The sequence below is a fragment of the Lepisma saccharinum genome, chromosome 16 (genome assembly GCF_977018435.1).
Source record: "Lepisma saccharinum chromosome 16, izLepSacc3.1, whole genome shotgun sequence".
Taxonomy (NCBI): Eukaryota; Metazoa; Arthropoda; class Insecta; order Zygentoma; family Lepismatidae; genus Lepisma; species Lepisma saccharinum.
In genome coordinates this window covers 34,975,622-34,993,515 of record NC_139244.1, presented here as the reverse complement: position 1 = coordinate 34,993,515, position 17,894 = coordinate 34,975,622, and the positions used below count along the sequence as shown (strand labels likewise).

Below are 17,894 nucleotides of genomic sequence, written 5' to 3'. Positions count from 1 at the left end.
TATAGCAACAGCTAAGGTTTGTATCAAAGAGAATGCTTGCGTTGAAACATGAATCTAGAACTTTGTACCCCTCCAAATCAAAACATTGTTGTGAGATTCCAGTTTGAAGGAGGAGTAGTAGCAGCTGAAATAGATTAGATAATAACTTAGAATCTTACCAATTCAATGTTGGAGAAGCTGCCCATTTTATACTGTATTATATTTATATTAATTTGTTTTCTTATTTTAAAATTTTAAGATACTCTGTGGTGTCTTATTGTGGTCTTAGAAGTAACTCTAGAAAAACCAATAGCAGTATTATTACACTGAGGGTGGAAATATAGCACATACATAGCTTTTTTATGGCAAATAAAAAGAACAGTGGGAATGGTACAGAGAGAGAGAGGAGGTTATGAGAGTCAAGACTACCCCTTTCAACTTCACTTTCTTCAAGGTTAGTGATCAACAATTATTTTGCTCCATTTTTCTACTCATAATGGTATTTCATCAGCCTGCCACCTTCCACTTCTCTTTAAAATCTTTCTGGGTGCATTTATGGAGAGAAACATTATCATTGTGGGATATAGAATAGAAAAGATGGGAGGGTAGACACTGACCAAAAACATGAACAGGAAATACTTGTACGATTTTGGGTGAGAACAGATATACTACCTACTGAAAACTTCTTCAGTCACAAGAACATTTATCAGGTAAACTTTGAAATAAGATGGTATGCAAAGGGAACGTTCAAAAACATGAAGTGTTGAGAGTAGTACGTGCAATAGGAAGAATAATTTTAAAATTCAGATGTGCATTATTCATGCATTAAATATGAATAATTTTGTACAGCATTTGCTAATTATTAATTGAAAATTACAAAAAGTATTTTTTTATTGAGCTAGTTGGTACAGCATCTGCTACCATGCGGAAGGCCTGGGTTCAAATCCCAGGGCATACAATCTGGACCAGGAATTTTTCCAATAATTTATCTGTTTCTGCATGGCTCTGAGGCCCACCCAACCTCGTATCTGGGTACTGGTGGGGGGGGGGGGTTAGTGCTGATCACATCATTCCAACTATGGTCAAGATCAAGAATATGCCTTCATGGCATGTATGCACAAGCACAGGGGTACCTTTACCTATTTCCTATTGAGCTTCTGAAAGAACCTTGTGCATACCTAGCAAAGCTTATTTTAAGTCTAATTTTATTATCAGGTTCCCAGGATACACCTACACTTTAAAATTGAACCTAAGCACTGTATTCCTGCAGATAGTTGTGGGTATACTGTTCATCGGGTTCCTGCACCACTTTCTACAATTCTTCCTATTGTGCATCCACCGAACCCCTGATTAAAAAGCAACAATATTAGCCATATTCTCTCAACATTAGTTAAAATTGTTCCACTCTGAATTACAGTAGTCATGTCCGGAGGCAAACTACATCTGCTGATAGTCTACTTAGATGCAACAATGTTAACTATAGCCCAATAGTTGTATTTGTGTTATTAAATTGAAGGGCTCGGGGGTAAAACATTTTGGTCATTATTGAGTTACAATGTAAATAGAGCCATCCTTCAATTTTCGCATGTAATTGTCATGTCATGCAATTTGCTTTACTCATTGAATGCTTCTGAAATTGGTAAGCAATTTATCTACATTGTAGCTTCTAGGAACCTTTCTTCTTAATAAACTCAAAAATAACCAAAATGTCACCATATTTTACTCCTGAGCCCTTCAATTTATAGTTGGTTCTTTTAGCAATTTATTTCTAGTTCACACAACATATTGGCAGCCTCTAGCCATTGTTGCTCCTATTTACATATCATTTACATGGTTAATTATTGTACATGAATATGTTGTTGCATTGTAGCAAAACCTCACTTATTCCTTTAGCTGATATAAATAAACATATGGGAGGACCCAGTTGGAATAGCACTGATATTGGAAATGGGACTCTACATATTCCAAATTTGTATACATAATTCTTGTTATTCCACAAGAGAGCATTACAAGTAAAAATTTTTTTATGTTTTGATGGAACACTACATTTCCATGAGATTAAAAACAAATGTGCAATGAAATACTTACCATAAGGATCAGTACAACAGCAGTAGTCATGGAAAAGTTTGTTTCCACAGTAACTGTACACAGATGGATCACAGTCAGGACACTCCTCTCTTCCCTCTGAAATTTTAGCAAAGGAAGAAAATGTAAAAAAGAAGAAGAAGAAAACAGTTACCATTAGTCATTTTGAAAAATGTTTCAGTTACTTCCTCCTGGAAATTTCCTTGCAAACAAATTACACACAATCAATGATCATTAATTGTAATAAAATAAATATATGATTTGGTGTGTGGTGTTTTAAGTCAATAAATATATGAAGACTTACAAGCATTTTATTTATGTTTCTGATACAAAATATGTCTTCATATATTAATATTACTACAACAAATAAATGATGGAAGAATGAGTCAGTTTTGATCCCATGATTTTAAATTTTAATTAAAAAATCGTTCGAATGCTGGCCATAGTTCTTTGCATGTGGCTGCATCAATTCTATTTGCACCCATTTCATTTTTGTGCATTCCAAGCTCAGCAAGATCCACTCCTCCAAACAACAGTGTGTGAATTAATGGGGAGGATGCTGGGCATTTCCCCCAACAAAAAATTTATCCCTGGCAAAAGAAAATCAGTTTTACCCTACCAGAAGTGTTTATATCTCCCTCAAAGAAAATGTAATTGAAAGCATATAGTGTGCCATTTCTTAACTATGTAACGAACACAATTGAAAAATCTGTTGTGTCCATTGATGGTCCGGTCATCAAAGATTTCCCTGCCGAAAAGTATGCAGCCTTGTAGATTAAAGACGGAAACCGTTCTGCAACTGAACAACCTCACCAAGTCGAGGCAACAGCAGGCTGTTTTGCACTTATCATGGGATAATGCTGAATTTTACATATATATTAAAATGTTCACAAGAAACTTGTAAGTAGGCTAGATGGTTGAACTTGACAGTAGAAATTTGGTCAAATTTTCTGTGTTTTATGAGTTCCAAAGCTCTTTTCGTGTATGAGTTTGGGTTTTCTTAGAATGTAAATATAGTAAGTGTTTCTAGATTACATGTAAATGTTATTGTAAGATTTAATGACCACATTTAGAACCAATGTTATAACCGCAAGGCAATAGTTTAGTTTAATGACTGGTAACATATATACAAATTTGCATACCCAAAGTAACCTACCTCCCAAAATGAAATAAAAAAATACAAAGGCCACCAGCAGAATTTTTCTCAGGGGGCAGCAATGTTCAAAGTGGGGAATCATGAAGGGTTGCTTTCCCCAGTTAAGAAAATTCTCATAAAGTATCTCCATCACTAAGATAATTTGCACAGGCACTTAAACTGCTGTCTTTCATGGCTAATTTCACCATTTGAAATAACTACAACAAAATAATGACATTATTATTATTATTACTACCACTAGTATCATCAAAGACGTTATTATCCTCATCAATTACGTAAAAATGGGGTAGAAATAGGTGCTAAAGTAAAGTATTTGTTTGGAACAAACGATTTGAAATAATTTTTCAACACGTTCAATTTCACATTAGCTAATAATAGAAAATAAGCACATAAACTGTATTTTCGAATGGTAGAAAATTATAGATAAATGCATTCCGAAGATAATTTCTTTTGTACTTTTCATGTACAAGATATGTTTTACACATATACAACATGGAGCGACATAAAAATAGAAAATACATATTCTACAACATGCTAACACTAACTTGTGTACGTATTCAAAGTTTATTCATTACATATATACAATATACATTATTGAAATACATTAGAGAAAACAATGAGAATGCGAGCGAAGCAACCAAGAACATTTTTAGATCCAATTTTTTCAACTGAAAACAATATTGATTTAATAGGGCGCGAATAATTTCACGGGGTGCCACGGCATTCTCACTTTCACAACTTTTTCATTTAGATCGGTTGGCGTCCATGGCCGACTCCCGCCATGCCTTAGCTACAGGTCTGAACTTGACAAGACTGACAAGGGAGGTTATCTAAGTGTCCCCCTCCGATTTCCATGAAACTTTACAGGTGTATAGAGGGGCCCAAAGGAAGAAATACGTGTTTTTTTGTTTTTTTTTGTTTAGGCGGCAAAACCCCCTCAAATGTCAAGATGAGGACAAATTGAAGTGAGGATCTGACCCCTGTGTCCTCCTCCGATTTCCATGAAACTTGGCAGGTGTATAGAGGGGCCCAAAGGAAGAAATACGTGTTTTTTTGTTTCAGCTAAAAAAGCGGTTTTAGGAGGCAACACCCCTCAAATGTCAAGATGACGAGAAATTGAAGTGGGGATCTGACCCCGAAACCACGTAAATATGGCAGAGGAAGAACACGCACATATAATTGGAACACACAGCACAGAACTGTAGGATTGTCGGTACCAAACGCAAGTGCTATCGTGTAGGACGATGGCGGTTGAAGTTCTGTGCTAATAGTACTGGCAGACAGTGGCGCAGGAACGGGGGGGTACAGGGGTACATTGTACCCCCCTAAATTTTTGAAGGGGGGTACTGTACCCACCTAAATCCGTAAATCGAGTTGTACCCCCTGTACCCCCTTGGTAATTTGACAACAGACGCAAGGCGCTACTGTTAAAAAACCTATTTTTAGTTCGCCAAATAAAAAAGTGTATATTGTTTATAACTTATAAACATTATCTTCCTTACCACAGAAATTCAAACCATTCTTCTACATTGTGGTTGCTACTAGTTAGTTCATTGACCTAAGTTCTTGGAAACTTTTTTAAGGAGAAAAAAAATGTTTAAAATGTGTGTGGAACGATGGAATCAGATTTGCTCTCAGAAAATCAGGCTGCAGACGAATGCTCCTTTGCGTAAGGGAGGGGGGTGGCGGGTACAATTTTCTAAAGAAATGGTCACGTCAGTAGAGCAGGTGGCCGGGTTCGCCAACCGAAAATGGGGCTCGATGGGGCTCGCCTTAATGGATTTCTCTCGTAAGGCATGAGCCCCATTTTCTCGCAGTGTTGCCAGCTCACCCCAAGAATATTCCACCATGATATTTTACAAGCGAAGCTAACCTACGAATGGGAGTTGGCAACACTGGCAACATTAATTGCGGTTCAATATTGCCAACTCACCCTAAGAATATTTCACCATGATATTTTACAGGCGAAGCTAACCTACGAATGGGCAACACTGACTAGTGGAGGTGGCCGGGTTCTGCAATATTAATTGCGGTTCAATATTGCCAACTCACCTTAAGAATATTCCACTATATGATATTTTACAGGCGAAGCTAACCTACGAATGGGAGTTGGCAACACTGGCAACATCAATTGCGGCTCAATATTGCCAACTCACCTTAAGAATATTTCACCATATGATATTTTACAGACGAAACTAACCTACGAATGGGAGTTGGCAACACTGGCAACATCAATTGCGGTTTAATATTGCCAACTCACTCTAAGAATATTTTACCATGATATTTTACAGGCGAAGCTAACCTACGAATGGGCAACACTGACTAGTGGAGGTGGCCGGGTTCTGCTACATTAATTGCCAGTGTTGCCAACTTACTTTAAGAATATTTTACCATATGATATTTTACAGGCGAAGCTAACCTACGAATGGGAGTTGGCAATACTGATTAGTGGAGGTGCACGGGTTCAAGAACATCAATTGCCAGTGTTGCCAACTCACTCTAAGAATATTTTACCATGATATTTTACAGACGAAGCTAACCTACGAATGGGCAACACTGACTAGTGGAGGTGGCCGGGTTCGGCAACATTAATTGCCAGTGTTGCCAACTCACCCTAAGAATATTTTACCATGATATTTTACAAGCGAAGCTAACCTACGAATGGGCAACACTGACTAGTGGAGGTGGCCGGGGTTGCGTCCGAATCAGCAGCAGATGTCACCTGCACCGTTACATCCGGGACTCAGCCAATCTCTGTTGTCCGAATTTGCGGTAGACGTGGAGTCGGAGGGAAGAGCAGAGAGGCGCGACAGATGCACGCTTGAACTCGCTGTGACGCTGCGCTTGGCAGCCATATTCTAACTTTTATTTTGTACAGGCAACATTTACTGATTAGAGGATGTAAAACTCAGTTATATTTTAATATTTTATCGACAATGAATGCAGAAAAATTGAAAATGATAAAATAGCGTGTTATATTTTTAATATGAGTAGTTAGGTGGAAATTATTTTGTTTGTTTGCGCCCCACGCGGTGGGTGAAGTTCGGGCTGACACCTGGCGGGAAAAGTGACAGGCGTACTACAAGGGGACATGCAGATTCGGACAACTTGGACGTGACTTCGACGGCACGCGAGAGCAACGGGGAGAGAACGGGGTGGAGCACTTGCCAATCCGGACACGGCTTTTGTAAACCTCTCGGGAACGATGTGCCACACACACGTGCGCGCGCGCGTGCCTGTATTGTGACGCAAGCAAACAAACAAAATAATAATAATTGTTTTTAGGATTCCTGGCCCCTAACCCCGCCAGGGTGCGTGGTGCCCAACCAAAAAGGTTCTAACGGCTGCGACTCTAAATAACCGCACCTCTGTAGGGTTTCACGTGTTTTTTTTTTCCCCCAAACTTCCATGAAACCCTACAGAGGACCTCCGTAATGCATGCAACGTGTACTAACGACTCTAGTGTTATTTTGATGTTGTAATATTTTTGGATATAGAGTTTTATTGTGAGATATAGATAAAAATAATTATGTTTATTATAATATTTTTTTGATGAAGATGGAGAATGTATGTGTGTGTGTTACAAATAAAGTTGCATGTTTTTTCTAGTGTGTGTGTATGTTTTTTTGATGTTTCGACAGCATCTGAAACGATAAAAAAGAATTTTATTGTTAATTTTCTCGTGTAAAAAAAACAACAACAAATTTTTTTTGTGCAAATTTTCTGATTTGTCTCTCGTGCTATAGTGCAAAAAAGATATTGTAACTGATAACTAATGAAATTGACATTTGTAACTGATCTGAACTAGTGAAATTTTCGTATTGTGCCATTGTAACTGATTGTGCTAGTACAAAAAATTTCTTATTTGTGCAAGAAAAAATGTTAAAAAACTTGTTAAAACTGCTCTGTGACCCTCTCGTTCTTCACGTCGTGGACGAAGGACTTCTCTGCAATCAGGATGACGCTGCACACGGTGTCCTCGGGCAAGGCTTCGTGGAACTCGCAGACGACCTTGATGTTGGTTCGATCGTTGACCACCACCTGCTTTCTCTTAGATGTGTTGATGACGAACATCGGCCTGCGGGTTTTGAATTCACTGGGCGTGTAGTACATGTCCATGCTTCCCTCGGTCACGCGTTTGAAAGAGGTGTAAGCTTCGTAAAGTTTGAGATAATCGTCTTTGGTCATGTCGAGGTTGTAATTCTCGCGCGGGAACACTTCGTTGCGTCCATTTTTGAGATAAATGTTTTTGATCTTGCAGTCGTCGAACTTGCTGGAATCTTTTTCCTGGTTGTTATCGCGCCTGGTTTGAAAGAACACTACGACGAAATCTGGCATGTCGAACTGTATGTTGTTGAACTGAGTTGTCACGTCGAATTCCATGTGACTTCCCGATGCCATCTTCTGCACGCACTGGTAACCGTGAAAGTGAATCGGCACCTGCGGATTCTTCAAGATCTCTGCTTTGTACTTGAGGGCGTAGTTTGTCTCGTATTCCACGATCGGCATTCTCAATTCCATGCTCCGTATGACGCACTTGGCCGCTTCGGGTAATGTGTTGGCTATCGGCGTGCCGTCAGCGTTCAAGTTGGTGTATCGCATCAGTGCGTCGTTGTCGTTGGCCGCTCTTCGAAACGTGACGCGCAATCCTCCCTTCCACATGATCTCTTTGTAGTCCGAGAAGAATCCCGGCAGCAGACGCATGGGAAAGAGCACCGTGTGACTTCTAGTCGATATTTTGGTCCCCGCTTCGAATCCTCCCGCCTGGTAGTATGCTGCGTCAGTTTTGGATAATTTCAATGTTCCCACTGCCGTCGACGTGATGCCTGGATAATCTATTCTGTCTATGACGGTGTTGTGTTTCCTCACCTCCACCTGCGAGAACAGGTGAGGCACGAAGTTGTCCACGAGTATCAAATTTGCTGTTGCGGGAAACGCGTCTCCGCTTTCCTTCTTCACCACGTCGAATTGAAGATAGAGGTCCGCTCTGTGAGGATGAACAAACCCGTCGCCTACGTCCACGTCGTATTCGATCTCCCTGTTCGCTTCGTTGAGATTGGCGAACGTGCGACGGTTGGGAGGGAAAGATTGCAATTCGTAACTTTCGATTTGCTCCATTTTTACTATGCGTGTTATTTATTATACGTTGATCTCCACGATGGCAGTGGTCGTTGCACCTGCGAAATCCACCACGTCTCCTTTCTCGTTTGTCACCACCAACTCTATGTCGTCTATGCGGTTGCGGCATACTGGAAAATAGATCGGCGAAGAGGGTGTGTAGATGATTGGTTCCATGAATTCGGAACTGGGTTTGAATGTGGCTATGATTCCTGTCTGCTTGTGACTTCCTAACAATCCGTCCGAGGATTTCGTGATCATGCCTTCCGCCACGTTGCAGTGAACGTTTAGAGTTTCTATGGCTAGAAATTTAGGAATGTTGGTTGCCGTATGTTTGATGCCAGCTTCGAGTTTGGTGTCGTTCTCGAAACCTAAAAGTTCTCCCATGGTGCCCAGGTCCACGGTCTCCGTTGCCGACACGATTTCCACTCTGTGCGTGACCGAATTTTGAGAAAGGTACGTGCCTTTGGGTAACTGAGCTTGCAAAGTGGAAAGATTGTATTGGCCTGGCGTGACGACGATGTGTTCGTTTCCGACACTAATTTTATTATTGTGCTGCGTGACGTTAGGTATGAGGTACATGCTGTAGAATGCACGCAGAGCTACGGATTTAGGATAGACGATGTCGTCGTGCAGCGTGAGTTTCAGGATTGAAGATTCGCTCGTGAGATGGAACACGCCCATCGTGTTTCAGGTTCCACAATGCTTTCTGAAAATGTTCCACCGACGGGTTATTTATTTTAGACATGTATGCGAGAACAGAAAGGCATAGGTGGCCGCAGTTAACATCGGTGAAACCCTGGATGCGTTTGTCATTGTAGTAGAGGTTGGCAACACTGAGATACTTCACCAACCTGGCAGGCGGTGTGCCACCGAACGAATCGAAAACAAATGCATTGTTATCGTCAATTTTGAGGTAGCATATCCAATGTGTACCAGGATTTTTGTAACTGTCCAGGTTGACCACGCCATACTCTTTTTTCTTCACAGCAGAGGGTAGAGAATCGGACATGAAAACACCCCTGAAGTTTTTTATTCCCAACAGTTCGATTAGAGATTCAATATCGAAGTTGGACAGGGCTTCTTCTTTTTTTTATATTTCTTTAAAGCATCGAGGTTGCTTTTTTGTTTTTTGGTTATACCTTTCCCTTTCTTCTCCATGGCCAGGTTGTGACGTTTCTGTTCTTCCAACTCGGCTTTGTTCTTCTTCGAGTCGATGACGGTTTTCGCGATGGCGGCACTTCCGCCGGCCAAACTTCCAACAGCCCCCAATGCTGGCAGGATGGCTGGGATGCTGAATATGAAACCTCCGATTTTTTGCTGTTTTCGCGAACGCTGCAAGCGTCTCAATTGAGGTGTGCTGAGAAGTAATTTCATTCCGTGTCCTTTCATCAAGCAAGAACGTTTCTTCTCGCGTTGTTTTTTGGTGAGTAAACCATCGAGGGTACCTAGATTTTTCAGATTGGAGTAAGGTATCTGGTACACGACACCTTTGGGCTTCATGTTGATGCTCTATATGTTATCTTCACGGTATGTTATTTATATATATGTTTTGAGATTTTCTTTTGTTTTGTGTAATTTTTTTCGGTATGTTATTTATATATAAATGTTCTGAGATTTTTTTTGTTCCGTGTAATTTTTTTTCAAGGATATACTCCGCGCAGAGCCGTTACACAAATTCTATTACGTGCTTTGTTTTCTTACCAAGAAGTTCCTTTGTACCCTTGTACACGATTTGAGTTTTGTTCTCGATTAAAATAGCTAGCTTCTCGTCGGATAACATGTTAGCGTATCGATCTGGTAAAAATAGACTGTATTGTACGTTAAACAACAAACACGCGTTGGGACCATACTGGGTAGAAACAATTGAACCGGAAGTTATCGTGTAAGGTTTGTCCACTTCCAATTCCTGAATTTTTACATACTCTACTGACAAATTTAGCATTTGTTTTAATGCTTGAAAGTCACTCATTTTTTCAGTTGTCATATTGAAGAGAAATTTTCAGTGTGTGTGTTAGAGAAATTTAATTTTTTTCACAATGTGTGTTATTTATATACACTGAAGATTATTTTTTTTTCACGATGTGTGTTATTTTATATATATTTTTTTCACGAGATTTTTGTATCGAAGATTTTTTTGTCTGTGTTAAAGGAAAAAAGTTTGTACTTCGGAAAATGCGATAATGTGCGTGATGATATCTTCCGTCTCTTGTTTCGACTTATACCAATCATCTGTAAATCGTCTTCTCCCCAGCCTCGCCTCGTGCAGTTCATCTAACCTATTGTTTAATTTTTCCCCTGCGACCGAAAAAAGAGTGTCGAGATCACCGCACCTCATGCCGCTAATTTCCCGAAGATAATCCTTAACAGCCATTTCACAAGGGATGCGAAATTCCGGCGTTGATCTCGCTATGATCAAAAATTTTCTTATATCCTCACAATCTCCATTTACTGCATGTTTGAATATTTTACACAGCAGTTCGTGTGGCAAGACGGTTATACCAGACATGATGTGTTTTTTTTTTTACTGTATGTTATTTATATACCCCACCCAAGTTTTTGTTTTGTGTTCATGGCGATGGTGGTGCCCAGTGCTGCAACTCTTTCTCCCAGCGAAGCGTCTCTGCTGACGAATCTTTCGAAAGCTGCGTGCTCTAACTTTCTGTCTGCTTCGTGACGTGCATCCAGATCGGTGCGAGTGGTGTTGTAAGCGATGTCGTGATCTTTGCATGCGGCGTCCAACGGATTCACACCCTTGTCTCCTCTCTTCAATCTTTTCTCGAGTTTGGTACCCGGTCCGCAGTACTGGTAGCCGGGTAAATGCATCTCGAAAGGTAACTTGTTGATGATGTCGTTCACAAGTCCCTTTCCTTCGGCCACGTTCCAGAATCTCGGAGGCAGCGTGTTGATAATTTTAATGAGGTAACCTATGCCCTTGTCGTCGTTCACGATGAAGTTGGAAAATTTTGTGCTGATCATGTCCACAATTCCTACCTTCTCGTTGTAGAAATTACGATTGCCTGCATTCTCCTCTCCTGCAATAACCAACAACCTGTCTATGAGCTTGCGCACGTCGTCCACCCACACAAACTCTTTGGGCAGGGTGTTGTAGAGTTTGACGCCGCTGCCTGTTTTCACCTGGTTCCATATCGGCTTGATGAGATTTCTGTACTTCTCGCCGCTGCTGGATTTGACCCTATTCTGCGAGGCGTCGTTGTTTTGGTACAAGGCATCCGTCATGATCAAAATTTCCTTGTAACTCTGGTAATCTTCGTCGGTGTAATCTTTCGGCTGCTTTTTGGCAACGAGTTCCCACAGTCCCACTGTACCCGGGTACCTGTTCCAACTATCCTTCTCGCCTAAATTAACTTTAATGTCGTTGCCTTCGAAGGTCACCTTCGATTTTCCAATCTTCCAAACCACACCGCCGCCTTCGTTGCTCTCCATGCTCGGATACAATCCGAACACTTCATCCTTGTCGAATTTCCCCGTGCTCAGGTAGTCTCGTGCCAAAGGTCCCAACTCGATCTTATCCAAAGACGACGACGTGCTACCTATGGCTCGACGTCGTGGCGGTACGTCTCTTAGTTCGAACGGCGTCGAAGGAATGCTCGAAATGGGCGTGGGTACGGTGTAACTTTTAGCTGCAAGTGGTACGAGTTCGTTGATCAAATTTTTATTTTGTTCCGTGACGCCTTTAATTTCTTTACCTAGATCGCTGATAGCGTCGATCACAGGTTGATCTTGACGTTTCTTCTCTTCGTAGAATCCGCGATTCTCGGATTTCCAACCTTTGAAGCGTTTCGCGAGGTAATCGCGAAGCTTGAGATTTTCGTCTTCGATTTTTCGTTTCGTCATAACGTTATTTATACACGTCGTTTCTCACAACGTTGCAACGTTTAGAAAGTCGTTGATTTTGTTTCTGTATTTTCCGTCGTTGGGTTTCCTCGTCATGTCGATCGTCGCGAATCCGAAATCGTCACTGTTCCAACAGTGGGAGCAGCAGCGTTCCGAAAATTGATTGTAGTTCATGTCTCCGCCTACGTAGTCATCGTACGCGTGCTTGAGGTTGGTGTGATCTTGACGAAACAAACATATGAAATTAGCGTTGTCGCGTACTAACTGTTTTGGAATTTTGGAAAACGTTTGAGCTAGGAAGAAGCAATCTATTCCTTTGTGACGACCTTGCGTGAAAAAATTGCGAATTTCATTTTGATTTTCCAGGATAACATCGTCGAACACAACGACTGAATTTTCACGACAATCGTCGAGTGGCTTTATTTCCGAAGCGAACGTTGCAATGTCCAGACCATCGTACAGTTTCATCAGTTGCTTGTATTTCGCTTGTTCGAGACTTTTCGAAAATACGTAGAGGTGCCTGTTCTTCCAATCTAACCAATTCGGTGCGAGGAGAAAATTGTCCACGAGCAGTGTTGTTTTCCCACACCCCGAAGGACCTACGATCAGACAGCGGATGCTGTCGGGAAGCAACTCACCGTTCTTTTTTCTCGTTTGACTTTCCGAATCCGGTAGACGTTTCACCACGTTCCACGTACTTACAAGATCACTTCGTTCGCGTTGATCCAACTTTTTTCCGGAAGTCCCAGCCATTTGACAAACAGTTTGTCGCCTTTTCTACGCAATACTTTCTCGATGAGGTACGTGTCGGGATGTTTTGTTTTAGAGAGTTCCTCTTCGTAAAATCTTCCTTTCAAAATCTCGCCGCTACTATCTTTTATTATATACGTGTGTCGGTTTCCGGGTAAAACTCGAACCACCGTAAAAAGTTCCGTGCTCCAATTTTTTGTGAACCCCTTCTCGAAGGTGCGTTTGAATTTTCTGATCCTCACCTGGTCTCCAATTTTGAATTTTGATTTTTTGGTATTCGTGGGAGTGTACTTTGGACAGTAAACTGTAGAAATTAAACGCTGCTCGTCAGATTTCGTAACGTCAGCTGGCTTCATGCCTATCGTTCTGTGTACTGTATTATTATAGGTGTCGACGAGTTCCGGCAGTATGTCGACCCATTTGTAATTTCCTCGAAGCGTGAATCGTTTCCACATGTGTGTTTTCAAGGTTCGATTAAATCTTTCCACGATGCTGGCTTTGATGTGACTGAAGGTCGAGTAATGTCGAATGTCGTGTTTCCGAATAAACTTTTGGAATACACCATTGTAAAATTCCTTCCCCTTGTCCGTTTGCAAAAACCGCGGTCGTCTGTCGCTTTCGCGAAAAATTGTCTTGAATGCTTCCGTGACGCACGTTCCTGTTTTGGCTTTCAAAGGTAGATCCCATGCGAAATTCGAAAACGTGTCTATGACGGTGAGGAGGTACTTGTTGCCCTTGTTCAATTTATGCACATTTTTTAGATTGCCGCTACTCATCTCCACGAGGTCACTGTGCCAGAGGTCATCGATTCCCTTGGTTACCACAGCTAAACGTTTGTAGTTGCGGCGTGCAGGTTTATGCAATTCTTCGACGATGGCTTGCCTAGACATTTTTTAGAGATTACGTTTGAAGAGAAGCACCAGCGTGATGGGATTCAAAGAGGGTGGCACTTCGCTCGTGTTTTGAATGATCAGCTTATCGCCGGCACTCACGTCGAAAACAGTGAGATCTTCGTCTTCGTGTATTTCATATATGTTGCGCGTTTCGTTCCAACGTGCCAGAGGAATGTTTCCTGCTTTCTGAACACCACGATTCGATATCAAGGTCATGGTGGGAACGCTAGCTTTTCGGCCGTGAGACCAGTACGAAAATTCGTTTATCTGAATTGTACCATCGAGGAGAAACTTGTAGTACGGATGATAAGGATGTAACATGTACAGTTTGTTACCTTCGACGAACGTGGAGATTCTCTGTTGATTGGGTACGCTGTTGATTTCGATGGCTTGCAGAGAATGCAGTTTAGCGAATTTAGTATCGACGCTAACGAGGTTGCTGTGAAGCTGTCCCAGTGTATTTTGTACGGGCAACAAATGTTCGACGATGCTATCCGTTACTGTAGAAAATGACGGTTTGATTTTCACTTCCACGTTCAACTGCTTGTAGTTTTCGTTGAGTTCTTGTAACTTGGCACCGAAAGAGGCCAGCGTCGATTCCTGCGTGGATTCCAATACTCCAACTTGATCTCTGATGTTGACGACGATACTCTGAAGGTTCTCGACTTGATTCAATTTCGAACTTTTCTCGGTAAGATCGTTCACGATGCTTCGCATCTCGGTAAACTGCGTGTGAAGGTCGGCGACGCTCTGCGAAGTGGGCAGCGTCGACACCAGCGAAGCAAGTTCGTCTCGAATCTGTTCCACGTTCGCCGTTTCTGTTTCCAGTCGTTTCAGCATACGTGATATGCTTCTTTTCAAAGCGTGCAATTCTTTGGAGGTGGGGAGATTGGCAACCCTACTCTCGAGATCGCTCAACGAACTTTTGATGTCGCTCGAATCGGATAGTGCCGTCACCGCCGTTTTCAATTTTTCCAAATCTTCGCTCGAAGGTACGCTCGTCCGTAACGATTCCAAGTCACCCTGTATGTTGTCCAGTACGTGATGAAAATGAGCAAGGTTCGATTCGACGTTCAAATTTTCTAAATATTCGATCTTCTGCTGAACCGTGCTCAACGTGTCTTGTATGCTCGTCAACGCACTTGCTTCAGCGTGAATATTTTTAATTTCTTCGTTGATCAACTCCAGAGACGCCTGAAGCGTAGCGATGGTGGTTTGAATGTGTTCGAAATCTTGATAAGCCTCCAATTGAATTTTTATGTTCGCGACGCTTTTGCCGATGACCTGCAGTTCGTCTGACGATGGTAGGTTCGTCATGGTATCTTCCAAAGTCTGTAACTTGGATTTAATTTCTTCCAACGTGCTGGCGAATTCTTCTTGTAATTTGGAAACAACAACATGCAAGCGTTCTACATCAATATCCTTCACGACGGTTTGAAGTTCAGAGAAATTCTTTTCGATTGCGGAAGTTCGTTCTTCGATTTCGAGTTTCAATTTTTCCAAATCTTCATTTTTCGATTGAAATTGTTGTAATTTGGCCAAATCATTTTGAAGCTTATCCACGCTCAACTGTATATTTTGAACGTTGTCGTAAGAAGGTACGTCGACATAATTTTTTATGAGCGTTTTCAGTTCGGAATCGATTTTCAGAATGGGGTCCAGACATTGCGTTTGGAGCGTAGCAATCTCCGACTCTAAACTTTTGTTTAAGGTCTCCTGCAAAGCGATCAAATCGCTCCTCAACTTTTTAATTCTGACGTCCAACATGAGAATCTCTTCTGCGTGGTCTACACGTTTGGTGTGGCCGAAAATATCGTTAGGCATTTTGGTTAACGGTTATTTATAATAGGATAGACGATTCGTAATTCTACGAAGAGAGGAATAAGTTTGTCGTAATCTCCTAGGAGTTCAACGTATAAACAATCTCCTGCAGAAACATCGTACGTAATGTTAGAAAGCATCTTGTCGTGCTTGATTCGAAAAATGTTCTTGCCGGTAGATATTTTGATTTCGCCTACGTTTTCCGGATTCACGGTGATTTGAAGTTTTCCATCGATCGGAATTTTGTAAAAATGTAAATTGTTGTTGAAGACGTAAAACATCTTGCCCACATCGTCATCCAATTTCGTCCAAATGCTGTTAAGGTGAACAATCAGTAGACCGTTGAGTTTAGTTAACATGGAAGGTAGAAATTCATGATCTGTCGTCGCGCGGTGTACAGTCTCCATGTTGGTTTGTTTTCGGAAACCAAAGAGATTCATAGGTATGCTGGTTATTTAAAATACGGTGAAAGTTTTTTTTGTAATAACAGTCAGTGTTGTTTTTTTTTTTTGTAATGACTAACAAAATGTTTTGTTTTTTTTTGTTTTTTTTTGTTTTTTTTTTGTTTTGTTTTATGAATCTTCTGTTGAAGATGGGCATATGTTGCAGGTTTTGCTTTCTGCTAAGCGATAGTGCCCCCACGGCAGTGTGTGGATTCCACACTCGAGGACGCACCTCTTGTCGTCGTTGGGATCCAGGGCAATCTTCCTCACTTTGTTGGTGGTCAACACATGGTCGACGCTCTGGATGCGCTGTTCTGCTCTTAGAACCGACGACCTGGTCTTGAGGCAATCCACGAAGTCCTCGAATGTGAGATGCTCACGAACCACCTGTCTGCCGACACCCTTGGCCTTCTTGGTAACGCTACCCTCGGCTTTGATGGTATAGGCCTTGGCGCGAAGACCTGCAAACTCAAGAATCACGTCTCCGTCCTTCTCGTCTTTGAGTTTGCCAGGCACCTTCTTGTTGCGGGCCAGGATGTCGTACTGGTTCGGCTGGGGATAGCCCGAGGTGTCGAAGAGCTCTTCAAGAGCTGGAACTGTGGCTATATCCCCGTATGCGTCGGCTGTGCGAACGTGGTACACCAAGCTGTCCGTGTCCGTGTAGAGAAGCGAGATGTTGTGGCCGTAGTGTGGACGTAATATGTCGTAGTATGTCTCGAACATGTGGAGCTTGCTCAGATCCAGAACAGTGGCTCCAACATAGATGGGCTTGGTGAGTTTCACCACACCTTGCCTCATGTGAATCAGAGCCAGCTGCTCGTTATAGATTGTTCGAGACTTGAACAATGGACTCGCGACAAGCTGACGACATTGCTCTTTCCTCGTCACCAATTTTATGTCCACGCGATTCCGTACATTCTCCATGGTCTTGCCAAACACCGCATTATTCATGAGCTTGAAGAAATCCTTATCAAGCTCGGACGTGGCTGCGGTGCGGTGTTCAGTGTTGACTTCAATATATGGACGCAACCATGGAGAATGCTCGAACTTGAGGATGCGGTGAACTACGTGGACTGTGACCCCTCGCTGCATCAACCACCGGAGATTCCGGTAGTGAAGGACGTAATTCTTCTTGGGTTCGAAATCCATGACGAGCTTCTTCTGGTTGGAATCGGGTGGACACTTGAACTCGGGTGCAGGGGGAAGATCGCAGAACAAATCCTGCAGCTTCTCGGAGAACTCAAGGTCCACCTCGGCGAAGAACCCATGTTTCGAATCGTCGAAACCTTCAACGTCGAAGTTGGAAGGGTCAGCCCACTCGAACCCTCTAAAGGGGAGTGGCTGCATCATGGAGTGCCCATACAAGTTATTCACGTCCTTGTGCATGATGTAGCTGGACGGTTGGGTGGAGTCGTAGCCAGTAGCTATGTGATGGTTGTTGGCGCGCGCGTGCCGTTGCGACACCTGGACCATTCCACCCCGCACGGCGCGTTCCACAAACAGCATCATGTCTACGTCTGAAAGAAGCTCCAGCTTGATTTTCGTCACCAGAAACATGGCTGACCACGCCAGTCCGGGGAGACTATAGAAGTAGGCGGGGTCCAGGTGGTAGATGTTCATTGCGGTCGCCCGGAACGTCTGGAACACGTCGGCGAGGAGCGTCACATCAAGTCTGAGGTAGGCATCGTGGTAGTCTCCGAGAGTTCGACAACCTAGCTCGCGCCACATGGACTGGGCGTGGTGATATTCTTCGTCGGTGATGTTCGAGCCTCGTAGCTGACTGTAGAACTT

At 42.4% G+C, this 17,894-nt stretch overlaps 1 protein-coding gene across 1 annotated transcript in view; it reads right to left on the bottom strand.

Annotated features, from left to right (window-relative positions):
• Positions 1–2,067: 2,067 nt before the first annotated feature.
• LOC146000387 (uncharacterized) overlaps positions 2,068–17,894 on the bottom strand; it is a 38,725-nt gene continuing 22,898 nt past the window's right edge. The window contains exon 2 of the mRNA XM_083137969.1: positions 2,068–2,163. The gene's annotated coding sequence lies outside the window, so the exon portion shown is untranslated. The remainder of the gene's footprint in view (positions 2,164–17,894) is intronic.